Here is a 15,528-nt window from a genome sequence, read left to right as displayed (position 1 = left end):
CCCTCCCCGCCCAGGACTCGCGGCGCCGCAGCTGTCGGGCCGGCTAGCTCCTGCCTCGCCGACTCCCGCCCAGCTCGGTCGCGGCCGGCCGGCCCGCGATCCCTATGGGAACCGCCCCCCGCTCCGGCCTGGCCAGGGCAGGGCCGCAGCGCCCCGGCCTCCCTCCCGGACCCGGTCGCCGTCCTTGCTGCGGCGAAAGGCCCTGGTGGGCTGCCTCGGAGCCCGGGAGAAGCTGTTCTGGACGTAGGCCCGGGTCCCTGCACGTCCCTCTGCCGGGGAGAGGAGGCCTGCAAGATTGCAAACTCCAGCAGGTCGTGGAAGACGCAGCTCTGGCAGAGTCTGCCGGGAAGACGCCTGCGCTAGGAGCCCCTCAACCCATGCAGCCTGTACCACACTGTGTGATAACTGTGATTACTCCCCTGTATTCTCCGCGAGACTGTGAATGCCTTGAGGGCAGCTTTTGTGTCTCTCCTGGTCAGTGCTGTAGCAGCCAGTAATGAATGAATGAGAGAAAGGGCGAGAGGAAAAGAGGAAGTATGATGACAGTACGATGACTGAAATTGGTTAGAGTCTGCACGTACCGCCACTAGCTTGGGAGTTGGGGTGGGGTGGGGCGGTGCTTGACCGTTGACTTCCACTAGAGCTGGGCTTATAATGTGGGAGATGGAGGCTTACAGAGCCTGCCCTATCTTACGTTCCTTATTTACATCCTTCTCCCGACTGGCTCCTACTCGCTCAGGTCGGACGGAGCACAATGGTGGAAAATTAACGGACTTGGAGGAAATCACGAAATAGGGTAATTCGCCACTGGGCAGATTGCCTCAGTACTTTATCATCTATCCCATTCCATATGCCCAGCATTGAGATGGGTGTTGCCTGGAAGCAATAGGTGAGGAGAGAAAATTTGCATACTGCCTACGAAACGGGGACCAATCCTGTGCCAAGCAGCATGCCACTAAATGTAAATCAGGATAGGGTTCGGGAAGGAGCTGGAGCTGGGAGGAGAGAGATTGGTGGCTGCCTTGAAAATGGAGTGGCATATAGATGGAGTCCAGGGATGGGCTGGAGGTGAACCTCCCAAAAATGGTTTGCAAATGGCGACCATTGATGTGTTTTCTGTCTCTATAGTTATGCCTCTTCCAGTATGTCATATAAATGGAATTATACATTATGTAGCCTTTTGAGGCTAATCTTCTTTCACTTAGTATTAATATATTTGAGATTCATCCATATTGTTGCATTTATCAGTAGTTCATTCCTTTTTATTACTGAGTACTATTCCATTGTATGGATATTGTTTATCCACTCCCAGTTGAAGAACATTTGAGTTGTTTCCAGTTTTGGTGATTGTAAACCAAGCCACCGTAAATATTCATGAATGGTCTTTTGTGTGAAGGTATGTTTTCATTTCTCTTGGGAAAACAATACCTAGGAGGAGTACTGCTGGGTCATATGTTAAGTATGTGTTACTGTAAGTGACTGCCAAAATGTTTTCCAAAGTGACTGTACCATTTTACATTCCTGCCAGCAATGTTCCAATTTCTGCCTCTTTGCCAACACTTGGTATTCAGTTCTTTTGACTCAGTCATTCTAAAAGGTGGGTAATGGTCTCTTGTGGTTTTAATTTTCATTCCCCTAATGACTAACATTGAGCAGTTTTTCACATGCTGATTTGCGTTTTCTTACTTACAAGTTCTAGAAGGTTTTTGTAAATTCCTTGAGGTTTTCTATGTAGACAGTCATCTACAAATAGGGACAGTTTTAGTTTTTCCTAACTGGTATGCCTTTTCTTTCTTTTTCTTGCCTTATTCCACTTGGTATGTCCGTCCTCCAGTGTAATATCAAATAGGAGTGGTGAGAGCAGACATCCTTATTCCTGATCTTAGGAGGAAAACATTCAATCTTGCACCACTAGGTATCCTGCACTAACTAGATCTCTTTGTAGAAGTTGTGGTAGGCAGTCTCTAAGATGGCCCTTAATGATCCCTGCCTCATGGTATTCATGCCCTTGTATACTCCCCTTGTATATTCAGTGTAGGCTTGACCTACTGACTTGCTTCTAAGGAATAAAATATGTTGAAAGTAATGGAATATCACTTTTGAGATCAGGTTACGAAGAGACTGTGATTTCTGCCTTGAGCACTCTCTTGTACTCTCTTGCTCACTGCCTCTGAGGGAATCCAGATGCCATGTTGTGAGCTGCCCTATGGCAAGGAATTGAGGCGACCAACAGCCAAGAAGAACATAGTCACTCGATGCAGTATTCTGTGAGGAACTGAATGCTGCCAACAATCTTGAGCTTGGAAGTGGATCTCCCTACCACCACCCCTGCTCCTGCTCCAGTGAGTCTCCAGATGAGATCGTAGCCCCAGCTGACAACATAAGTTCACTTTTGTGAGAGACCTTGATTCGGAGGCATCTAGCTAAGTCATACCTAGATTCCCAGCCTCCAGAGACTGTGAGATAATCATTGTTCGACATTTATGCTTTGGGGCTGTTACACAGCAATATAGAACTAACACAGAAGCTGTTTATTAGATTGAGAACGTTCCTTTTTTAATATTTTATTTATTTTTTGACTGCATCGGGTCTTAGTTGTGGCATGTGGGGTCTTCCCTGAAGCGTGCAGGATCCTTCGTTGTGGCGCGGGCTCTTCGTTGTGGCACACGCAGCCTTCTCTCTAGTTGTGGCGTGCAGGTTTTCTCTCTCTAGTTGTGGCACGCAGGCTCCAGGGCGCATGGGCTCTGTAGTTTGCGGAACGCAGGCTCTCTCGTTGAGGCATGAGAGCTCAGTAGTTGTGGCGCGCGGGCTTAGCTGCCCCGCAGCATGTGGGATCTTACTTCCCCAACCAGGGATCGAACCCGTGTCCCCTACATTGGAAGGCAGGTTCTTTACCACTGGACCACCAGGGAAGTCCAGAGAAAGTTCTTTTTAATTGCAATTTGCTGAAAGGTGTTTTTTTGTTTTGTTTTGTTTTTAATAATGAATGGATGGAGAATTTTGTCAAATACTTTTCTGCATCTATTGAAACAATGACTTTTCTTGTTTAGTCTGTTGATATAGTGAATTACTGTGATTGATTTTAAAATGTTGAACCAACCTTACATTCCTGGGATAAAACCAGTTTGGTTATGGTGTTCTATCATTTTGATACACTGCTGGAGTTTATTGATATTTTATTAAGGATTTTTACATTGTTTATGAGAGATATTAATAGTTTAATTTTCATGTCTTTGGTGTGGGTATCAAGGTAATGCTGATCTCATAAAATGAGTTGGCAAGTGTTTCCTTCTCCTTTATCTTCTGGAGAAGTTTATATTAAATTGGTATTATTTATTCCTAATGTTTGATAAAATATGCCAGTAGAGCCATCTGGAATTTTCATTGTTGAAATGTTTTTAATTACAAATTCTACTTCTTTATTATATAAAATATAGGACTATTCAGTCCAATATTTCTTTTGGCGGGGGAGGGGGTACACGGGCCTCTCACTGTTGCGGCCCCTCTCGTTGCGGAGCACAGGCTCCGGACGTGCAGGCTCAGCGGCCATGGCTCACGGGCCCAGCCACTCCGCGGCATGTGGGATCTTCCCAGACCGGGGCACGAACCCGTGTCCCCTGCATCGGCAGGCAGACTCTCAACCACTGCGCCACCAGGAAAGCCCTCTTCTCTGTCATTTTTGATGTTAGTAATTGGGGGGTTTTTTCCTTCTTTTACCTGATCAGTTTGACTAAGGCTTACCAATTTTGTTGATTTTTTAAAAGAGACAGCTTTTGACTTAATTGATTTCCTCTGTGGTTTTTCAATTTCACTGATTTCATCTCTTTATTATTTTCCTCCTTCGCCTTGCTTTGCTTTTAGCTGCTTTTTCTAGTTTTTTAAGATGAAAGCTTAAACCATTAATTTTATTTTATTATTATTATTTTAAAGTATTTATTTGGCTTTGCCAGGTCTTAGTTGTGGCACGCGGGATCTTCATAGCCGCGTGTGGGATCTTCGTGTGACATGCGAGATATTTAGTTGTGGCACGTGGGATCTTTTAGTTGCGGTATGCGGACTCTTAGTTGTCAGGCGGGGTCTAGTTCCCTGACCAGGGATCGAACCCGGAACCCCTGCATTGGGAGCGTGGTGCCTTAACCACTGGACCACCAGGGAAGTCCCAGAGATCATTAAGTTTAGATCTTTCTTCTTTGCTAATATAAACCTTTAATGCCATAAAATTTCCTCTAAGCACGACTTTAAATGCATCCCAGACATCTTGATATGTTGTACTTTCATTTTCATTCTGCTCAGAATATTTTATAATTTCCTTCATGACTTCCTATTTGAACCATGGGCTATTCTGAACTGTGCTGTTTTAATTTCCAACTTTTTTAAAAACAGATTTTCCAGATATCTTTCTGCTATCAGTTTCTAGTTTAATTCCATTGCTTTCAGAGAAATCCCTTCGTGTGATTTAATTTCTTTCAAACGTGTTGAGGTTTGTTTTATGGCCCAGGGTATGGTCTATGTTGGTGAATGTTTCTCTTTGACAGTTTGAAAAATTATTTGTAAATGAGGTAGGAAAGTCAATATGAATTTCTCCAGAGCTGCCTTGTCTGAAGTTCATTCCAGGTTACAGTTAGTCTGGAAAACCAACTTCATGGACTTCACAGGCTTCAGTACCCAAGCAGCCTGGAGCTGTGCCAAGCCCAGTAGGGAAGCAGGGAGCAAGCACACAGTCATTTAAGCCTAACTAAGCAATGAGCCAGAGAGCTGGTGGCACCTGCAGTTGTACCAGTCGTATTTGGAGGAAGTTGGAGCAAAATACGAGAGAAAAACTTTGAAAGGGAGACAAACAGTTGACGTCACCACTTGGCCCCAAACAGAGAGAATGCTATGGCCTCTACGCTGTCAAAATGCAGTCAGCCCTTTCAGCTGGCACGACTGGAACTGGTTTTGATATCAAAGAATTGTAACTCCCAGGAAGCAGAGTTCCTGGGAGGGTGAGAAGTGGTCTGATATGTGGGTTCTTTTTCTCAAGCAAGCGCAAAGAACAGTGAAACAATGTTATGATTTTCTACTTGGAGCGATCTTTGATTTGCACCTCTGCATAATTAGAGAGAATACTTCAGTGCCCCTGGATAACACAAACAGCACTGTGGTATTTTAATCATTTAAGAAAGCAATAAACATTCAGTAGAGTAACACATGGTAAGAGAAAGAGCCTGGGATTTGGAGTCAGAAGACCAGCACTTCTACCTTCTTACTGGTGTTTGATTTTGTGCAAGATAGTGACTATTGGCCAACCAACAACAGCAATAATTATTTAACTAGTGCTTACTTCGTGGCAGGCGTTAAGCTAAGTATATTTTATGTATGAGCCTTACAACAACCCTAGGAGATGGGCATCAATATTATCCTGGGTTTCAGATGAGGAAAGTGAGTTTTACAATGGATAAGGCACGTGTCTAAGGACACAAAACTAGCGAGTTGTGAAGTGGGGACAGGAATGAAGGCAGTCTGACTACAGACCCTTTGCTCCTAGCCCGTTTGCTAGTACTACCTAACACAGTAGAAGTGGTTGTCAGGATTCTTGAGTTAATGTATAGGACATTGGGAGTTGACCCAAAGTACATATTACACGCAATGTAGTACTCTCCTTTTTTTAAGTTGCCAGGAAGGTAAGTCTTGTCATTATGCTTCCTTATCACAGTGGCTCAGCAAATTCCTCTGTGTGCAGTTCCCAACTCTGAAGAGTAAACTTCCATGAGGTTGGGCAGAATCCTGGGGCCTCATCTGAGTGCTGAAACCAGGGCAATGGTTCAAGCTTCCCCGCCACCCCCAATTATGCTTCCTGTAAGGAAAAGCGAGCTCAGTCACTGTGATCTTAAAATGACGCTATACCGCCGCTTGAGGAAATACTTGAATTTACTTTCTCTGCTTTAAGTGGATTTAGAAATTGTTTCCAGGGCACATACAGAAAAGAGTTCATAACTACCCTTTAGGGGTACTTACGTTTCAGGCTCAATATCTATATTATCTCTAATCTTTATAACAATCTTATGTGGTTGGATTTGTTAACTGGTCGGCATTATTAACTACCCCATCTTACTAAAGAAGCAGCTGAGGCTCTGAGAGGTTGGTCCCCGTAGTCAAGACCACCCAGCTATCCCGGGCCGACAGCAGGTTTCAAACCCGACTCCACCTGTTTCCAAAGCCCATGCTGTAGTGGCGAATGGAGTTACAACAACCAAGAACACCTTGTGAACAACCTAAAGGGAAGCCAAGTGTCAGACAGGTTCTTCCTGAACAGCCACTGCTTAAACGTCACAAAACCAGGTGTGTGTAAATAACTTTCTCCCGTATCTGGAGATAGTAAAGGTGAATCAGTGTGAATACTGGGAAGTCAATTTAAATAAAAGGCTATCATCCTTGACTTTCTATGTGGGCCCAACCAAAAACAGAATAAAGTGTTTTCATCCCTAATCACCATAACCTTAGTTATTTTTGGTGTATTTTTCCCTTTAGGTACTCATTGCATTTTATATATGATAAGCCATTCTTTCAAAGCACCTCTTCTTCTAAAAGCTTTCTTTGTTTCTGAGTCTACCTTTAGCAACGTCAATACTTCTTTAGCATCTTCAGATTTTAAAACAGCCAGCTGGTACTTTTGCCAACGAACCCAAATACTGTGAGAGCTCAGCAAGATTAACACGAAACCCCGGAGGGTTTATGTGGTTGGCCCTGGGCCACCAGTGTGTGAGACAATGTATACGGTGATCCTTCTTCAGGAGACAAGTCTCCAGATCTCATGGTGTACATCTCTGCCACTCTGGACAGATGATTGCTAACCACACTTAATTGTAGACAGTCTATGTACATTTCTGGGCTTGTATGATTTTTGAATCATTACATTCTAGGGAAAAGGTAAATGTCAAAAAAATTTATGAGACAATAAATAAGAAAGAACATAAATTACTTTGTGAACTTCAGCTTAAAGCCATGGCACAGAAATAGCTGTTTGGAAAGCAGACTTCTGCTGGGTGCTGACCTGGGTCAGATACCACGCTGGGCTCTGGAGGCTGAGAAGAGACTTTCCGGAGACCAAGCACTGTGTCATCATGCACAGCCCGCTCTCCTGCCTCCCCTCCCAGTGAGTGTCTTCCCTGGAGGAAGTGAGATAGACCTTGGAGGGCTGGAATTCACATTGTACTTTTTGCTTCTCAAAACACTTCACTAGGTTCTGTGAAGGAGAGGGGGCACATTTGGCATTTGAGGAAACAGCTACCAAAAATCTAAATGACTTTTTAGGAGTCAAAAAACCAAATTTTGTAGATTAATCCTTTGTCAGCATGGACATACATACACTACCAAATGTAAACTAGATAGCTAGTAGGAAGCAGCCGCATAGCACAGGGAGATCTGCTCAGTGCTTTGTGACCACCTAGAGGGGTGGGATAGGGAAGGTGGGAGGGAGACGCAAGAGGGAGGGGATATGGGGATATATGTATACATATAGCTGATTCACTTTATTATAAAGCAGAAACTAACACACCATTGTAAAGCAATTATACTCCAATAAAGATGTTAAAAAAAAAATTTGTTCTGGGCAACAAACAGGGCTAGAACCTGTGTCTCAATTCTGAGTTATATTCTTTCCACCTGTTGTACCACACTGTGGCTTTAAATTAAATAGCTCTAATTACATGGTTAAAGAAGTGTAAATCTGCCTTAAGAAAACCCAGTATCAGGGCTTCCCTGGTGGCGCAGTGGTTGAGAGCCCGCCTGCCGATGTAGGGGACACGGGTTCGTGCGCTGGTCTGGGAAGATCTCACATGCCGCGGGGTGGCTAGGCCCGTGAGCCATGGCCGCTGAGCCTGCGCGTCCGGAGCCTGTGCTCCGCAACGGGAGAGGCCACAACAGTAAGAGGCCCGTGTACAGCGAAAAAAAAAAAAAAGAAAACCCAGTATCAAAACAAATATTCACGTGTGTGACAAGGTGGAGGAGGAGGGCAGGAAGTAGAAATTATTTGCATTTTTAAAATATTCTTTACTTAAAGAATAAGTAAAGAATATTTTTGGCACCCACCCTAGATACATTTCACATTGAATTTTTAGGCGTCCATTGATCCAAAAGATCTAAATAGTTTCCTGAAGTCATCTTTAAGCTGCATGCATGCCAAGGATTAAATGAAGATCATAGTTACCACCACATGGGGAAATCCTGTTCTTGTAAATAGCTTTCATAAGAATGGCTCATTGTCAAATATTAGTAGTGAGATATTATTGTGAAGCATCTAAAGTGAATCCACATGTAGGTCCCTGTAAAAAATATGAATTTAAACAATATTCCCGCTAAATGATAAGAAATCCTTCATCAGCAACATATTTCTTTTTCTACAATATCATCTCACCTGAGGTTCCCATTAAGAGGATGAACTCTGGAGCCAGACTGCCTGGGATCAAATCCAGCTCTGCTCTGAACCATCTGTGAGGCAAGTTACTCAACTTCCTTAGGCTTCATTTGTTCCATCTGCAACCTAGAAATCAGCTACCTCTTAAAGTTGTGAACATAAATGAGTGCTCTAATCGTGTTAGCTTTAATTGTTGTTATGATACTGATGATCTCTGTATACTGTTTTCTTTTCAGGTGGGAATTTCATTTACACTAAAATGTACTCAATACTTTACTGACAACATATGTAAGTTTATAGATTCACTTAACACCTATCAATCAAGGAAAAACATCTTCTTTTTTGTCACTCAGAGAGCTAAGAAACACTCCCAGGGGTTTCGACTCAGGAAGCCAGCACTTTCCACTGGCAGAGCACACTCTTCCCACCACATCATGCTGTCCATGGGATGATCTCTGAGAAAGGAGACAGCATGTGATGGAGGACGAACCAGACCTGGGTTCATCTCTGGGTTATATGCTTTTATGGTTGTGTGAAACCAGGAAAATTCGTATATTGGTCTGGGATTTTTTTGTTTTTGTTTTTTTAAGAATTAACCTTTCTAGGGACTTCCCTGGTGGCTCAGTGGTTAAAAATCAGCCTGCCAGTGCAGGGGACACAGGTTCGAGGCCTGGTCTGGGAAGATCACACATGCTGCAGAGCAACTAAGCCCGTGTGCCACAACTACTGAGCCTGCGCTCCAGAGCCCGCGTGAACCACAACTACTGAGCCTGTGTGCCACAACTACTGAAGCCCACACGCCTAGAGCCGGTGCTCCGCAACAAGAGAAGCCACTGCAATGAGAAGCCTGCGCACCGCAACAAAGAGGAGCCCACGCTCGCCACAACTAGGGAAAGCCCGCGCACAGCAACGAAGACCCAAAGCAGCCAAAACTAAATAAATAAATAAATAATTTTTTAAAAAGAGTTTTTAAAAAAATAACCTTTCTAATTTGAGATAATTCTAGATTCATGTAGCGATCTCATAAACTTTTTTCCCCAGTTTCCTCCAATGATAACATTTTGCAAAACTATAGTACAGTATCACAACTGGGTATTCACATTGATAAAGTCAAGCTACAGAACAGTTCTGTCACTACAAGTATCCCTCATGTTGCCCTTTCCTCCATCGCTGACACCTGTTTGTGAATAAATTTTTCTGTGGGCATATGTGTTCATTTCTTTTGGGTAAATATTGAGAATTGGAACGGCTGGATTGTATGGTAAATGTATGTTTAAGTTTCTGAGGTACTGCCATATGTTTTTTCAAAATGGCCGTACCATTTGGCATTCCCATCAGAAATATGTGAGAGTTCCAGTTGCTCCAGATCCAGGCAAGCACTTGGTACTGTCAACCTTTTAAAAAAAACTGTAGTAAAATTCACACAACACACCATCTTAACCAGTTTTAAGTGGACAGTTCAGTGGTACTAAGTGCTTTCAGTGTTGTGCAACCATCATCACCATATATCTCAGAACCCTCTTCATCTTGCAAATGGACACTCTGTACCCATTAAAGAATAATTTCCCCTTCTTTCCACCCACAGCCTCTGGCCACCACCCTTCTGCTTTCTCGGTGATTTTGATTACTCGATGTACCTTTCACCTTTCAGTTACTGCTAATAACGCTACTATGAACATGGGCGCACAAATGTATCTTCAGGACACTGCTTTCAGTCTTTCTGGTACATACCCAGAAGCGGGACTGCTGGGTCATATGGTAATTATGAAGAACCACCATACTGTTTTTCACAGCAACTCTACCATTTTACATTCCTACCAACAGTACACAGGGTTCCTATTTTCCCACATCCTTGCCAACCTTTTTTTTTCCTTCCCTGCCCTCCCTTCCTCTCCCTTCCCTTCCTCCCCCCTCTTTCCTTCATAGTAGTCATCCTAATGGGACTGAGGTGATATCCCATTGTGGTTTTGATTTGGGAACTGGGATCTTACTTGCCAACCACAGAAGCTGCTGGTTCCTTAAACTAGCTCGTTTAAGGATTTATTAAGGGATATTAAATAGTTTGGAGAATCTCTGAGAGAGTCAAGAGTCAGATCTGGAGCCTCCGCAGCCAGAAACAATACCAAAACCACTATGTGGGATTGCCTCAGCCAGACCTCAGTGCTGCTGCCACTGGTGCTGTAGATGAGTGGACACTACACACAAGACGCTCCACCATTCCTGCCACTGAAGACCGGACTCCTCGTCACCATCCAAGCCAGAGAAAATGGAGTCAACACAGCCCCTGCTTCCTCATGCTGCTCTTTTTCTGACTGAGACTTGTGTGAGTACGCCTGCCTGGGAGAGCCTGCACTCTAGCTGCCAAGGTGCTGAGTAAGAGAGTTTGGGCTTCTGCCCTGGGGAGTCCAGATTCACAATGTGGGAGATTACTCTGATGTAAGAAGGGTTTTCAAAGACAGTCACAAAGCATGAGAAATACCTACTGTACTTTTCTACCCTATTTCTAAATATATAACTTTTTATATTATAAAGAGTTTATGAGTATATACATGTATAAATATGAATAGGGTGATAATAGCTACCTCACTGACTTGTTTTAAAGATGAAATGAAATCCCACATGTAAAGTTTGTAACACAGTTTCTGGCACATTGCAGGTGCCAATGATGTTATCCTTGTTTCTCTCAATAAAATGTAAGCTGTGAGTTACTTCCTGTGTGACATAAGGCTGTTTTGTAGGCAGCTGTATGGTACAATTTTAGGAACCTCAAAAGAGCTCTATGACACCCCCCCACCAATAACCTATTGAACATAAAATTCCACGTTATTAATTTAGCTTAAGTTCTGATCTTGAAAGAAGGCAAATATCTGAAAAAGGAGTGCTAGTTTAGGCTATAAATGGCATATTAATACAAGGCTACATTATATGTTAGAAAGAGCACTCTTTTGGCCATTAAGAGGTCTAAGTTCAAATCCCATCTCCTTGTAACTAACTGTACAATTCTGAGCAATTGATTACCCTCTCTGGGCCTCTCTCCTCTGCTAAAAGGAGGGTGAGGTACTGAACCACCATCTAGCTCTGTTGTATCATGCTGCCATAACTGGAGGCTCTTGAGAGCAGGTTTTTGATTTGGAGCAGACAGGAGAAAGCAGGAATGCCCTGGTCCCTTGAAGGAGTGTAAAAGGATTCTTGGGGAAGAAAAGGACACCAAAGGACAGCAAAGTGATGGAGATAGGGGTGCTGTTTCCTGTACCAGAAGGGCTGTGATAAGCTGAGACTCAGTAAAAACATTACAGAGTAAGTGGCAGAAAAGTTAACATTTTGTGGATTACTGAAGTATCTTGAAATTCTCTTTTGGGAAATAGTCATAGAAATAGAAAGTTATTGAGTAACCGTTTCCTGTAACATACTGTAGATACAAAGTTAACATACAGTCCTTGTTCTCAGGGATTAATTCCAGAGGGAATTAATTAGAATATATTATAATTAGAATTAATTAGAAATATAATTAGAATACAGTGTGGCAAGTCAATAGAAGCAAGTACAGAGTGTGGTATTATATTACGTTATCTGCATTTTGGAGAGTTATGTATGGAAATGCCAACAATTAAAAAAAATTTTCTGGGGAATTCCCTGGCAGTCCAGTGGCTAGGACTCCGCGCTTCCACTGCAGGGGGCACAGGTTTGATCCCTGGTTGGGGAACTAAGATCCTGCATGCGGTGCGGCGCAGCCAAAAAGTAAATTTTTTTTCTGCAAGGTTTCTGTGGTTTCGTTCCCATCATTGCTATCTTAAGATCAAGTAGAGACAGTTTGATAAAGGGGAGTGTTATGTATGGAAATGCCAACAATTAAAAAAAATTTTCTGGGAATTCCCTGGCAGTCCAGTGGCTAGGATTCCGCGCTTCCACTGCAGGGGGCACAGGTTTGATCCCTGGTTGGGGAACTAAGATCCTGCATGCGGTGCGGCGCAGCCAAAAAGTAAATTTTTTTTCTGCAAGGTTTCTGTGGTTTCGTTCCCATCATTGCTATCTTAAGATCAAGTAGAGACAGTTTGATAAAGGGGAGTACATATGTGTTACTCTAACACACACACACACACACACAGTTTCAAGTTGGGAAGACAAGATTTAGCTTTTAATATAATGGGAACCATAATATGTTCGATAAATATTAAGACTGTTGAGATGACATTGGCAAAACATTCTTCAACTCCTCTCAGGAAGGAAAATGAAACCAACTTTAAGACCCAGGTCTAATGCCACATTGTACAAAACTTCCTACCAGATCTTCCAGCTGGAGACAATCTCCACTACACTGCCACTCTGCCCAGTTTTAGAGCTATTTTGTCTATGTCCATCTCAAATTAGACTTTGTGCTCACTGAGCACTGACTTTGTTTTACTCATGTTCACATCTCTCCAAGTCTGTGGTTCACTGCCATACCCTTAGTAGGGGATTGATATGAATATGCTGAATTAAACTGAATGTTGGAAGGCTTTCTCAAAGGATATGTCATATGCTAGAAATTAGAATCCATGTGCATTTTCAAAGGCTGAGTTTAAGCCTATCTTAAACTCAGTTTAAGCCTATCATCCGAATTTACGGGAACCACAATGAAAAAGTAGACTGAGTCACTGTATTTTGGCTAATCAGAGTGGGTTAGATAATATTTCATCAGTTGTAAGATATATTTCATCAATTGTAAGATATATTTCAAGACTATTAATCTATTGTTGCTTTACCACATACTGAAAATTTCTAACTTGCTCTGCTAAAACTTAGTGGTATAGAAGTACAGAGAATTATGTGGAAATATAAAGAAAAAGTAATTTGCAGAGAATTTATTTAGATATTAGTTGCCAATAAATATCATACAAGTCTTCCCTTATGAAGTCTTACTAGAAAGCTGGTTAGATAAAGGGCCTCAGTGAAATGGATGTAAAGCAATTAGACCTATATTTAGTGTCTTTAAAATTCCAACTTTACTGATATAAGAAAATAAGTTGCTGGGACTTCCCTGGTGGCGCAATAGTTAAGAACCCTCCTGCCAATGCAGGGAACACAGGTTCGATCCCTGGTCCTGGAAGGTCCCACATGCCGCGGAGCAACTAAGGCCGTGCACCACAACTACTGAGCCCACGTGCCACAACTACTGAAGCCCGCGCATCTAGAGCCCGTGCTCCACAACAAGAGAAGCCGCTTCAGTTAGAAACCTGCGCACCGCAACGAAGAGTAGCCCCTGTTCGCAGTAACTAGAGAAAGCCCGCGCGCAGCAACGAAGACCCAGTGTAGCCAAAAATATATATATTTATTCAAAAAAAAAAAAAAAGAAATTGCTAAGGGAATGTGACACCGATGTAATAGGTGACATTCTTGCCATTTGCATTTAGATGGCACGTTAGTCCCTCTTTTGAGGATCATATTTAAAGTGATCCCTACATAACAATCTAGGTCAAACAATGCCCCTAAGTATATTATTTGTCTATTTAATGTCCTTCAGCTCCAAATTAACCCTTTTATATTCTGTTCTGTTATACTGGGGCTAGAAGTCTGCAAACTGTATCTTCCAGAATCCATTCCAATTAGGGTGGACCAACTGGAGACATTAGGACAATGGATAGCAGAGGAAGAGAAAAAAGCTTCCTGCCTGTTTCTTGCTATTCCTTAACTCCAGCTTTTTAGCCCTTCCAGAACCAGCCTTATCACACACCTTCAGAGGAACCAGTGGCAGCTCTTCTCCTCAAGGTCTGAGCCCCATCTTCACGGGACCTTTCCTCTGAGCGCCTGATGAGCTGTGGCAGCCAGGCAGCAGACCCTTCCTGGGGCTGGAGCTCTAATATGGTGGGTCTTCTCTGAGCCCCCAGGTTCTGGAGATCCCATACTCTACCCTTCTGTTCCTCCAACCCTATTACTGGTAACTGCTTCCTGCAGTTGTTCTGAGTTGTCTTAATGTCTTATTTTTGCTCTTTCAGTCCTCCAACATCTGTAACAATCCCCTATATTCTTTTGATTCTCCTCTAGTAAAATACCTACTGTGGTTTTCTGTTTTGTTGCCTAGACCCTGACTGACCCTAGATTCTGAGCCTAGGTACCTAGGCTCAATGGTTTTGAATAATTGGTTGCCTAGACCCTGAGCCTGGATACCTAGGCTCAATATTCTAAAATGATTTACCCACACGACTTTCCTAACTTTCAGAAAACTGGCAGGTTCTTGTAATGTATCTGCGTTTTGGACGAGCTAGACTCTAAGTGGCAACAAGTTTTTCTTATTGTAGTTTGATTCAACGAGCATTTACTATTCACCGATGATGTGTCAGGAACTGTTAGGCGCTGGGGATGCAAATGTGTCATTGCTCTTACCCTTAAGAGAGAATAGAAATACCTATCTATTATTTAGCAATAGGAGCTTTAATCAAGGATGCACAAGAGGTGTGGGATCCTCGAGGAGACTTTGGAACTGGGCTTTAAGGAATTTAAGTGGACATTGGTATCCACTGTGGGTTTTCAGAAACCATAAACTGAGAAATATATATTTGAAAGCTTGATACAGAGTCAGTGCTTTATATGGAGCATTTAAAGGTCAAATAAATGGCTGAGATGCCCAGGCAGGTGCTCAATCCAGATGACAGGATTCTCTGTGTCCTCTAGTTATCACAAGATAATCACACTGAACTAACTAATCCAGGAAGATTTAGATTTGAGAAACATGACCAGGATGAAGTCATATACCCAAAATTAAATGTCATATTTAGAACATGTTAAATCTTACACTTACCAAAATTACCGAGGAAAGAACTTGCGGTTGAAGATCATAATGATTTAGTGAACCACTTCACCCACACTTGGTGAATGGGTTTGTTTTTTTAAGCTTCATCAAGTGACAGTTTATAACTATACAGGACATCTGTTTCTTTTTATCAGCCCAGCATCCATTTCCCCTTCTTGTCAAAAGCCCAATATCCATTTCTTCTTCTGCTTTGGGTTTCTCAGTGGGACTATTGTTCAACGTACTGCACCCTCCGTGACCGAGGAATAACCAAACCCAGGCAGATTCTCTTCCCTAGGAACCTGGCTCTTGAGTGAAAGGACACAGTGCAGAAGGCTTTTGGAGTGGATTCCTTCTGAGGGCCCAA

The sequence above is a fragment of the Neophocaena asiaeorientalis genome, unplaced genomic scaffold, assembly GCF_003031525.2.
Source record: "Neophocaena asiaeorientalis asiaeorientalis breed wild unplaced genomic scaffold, Neophocaena_asiaeorientalis_V1.1 scaffold233, whole genome shotgun sequence".
Lineage (NCBI taxonomy): Eukaryota > Metazoa > Chordata > Mammalia > Artiodactyla > Phocoenidae > Neophocaena > Neophocaena asiaeorientalis.
The sequence above is the reverse complement of the archived record's forward strand: the minus strand, read 5'-3'. Positions refer to the sequence as shown.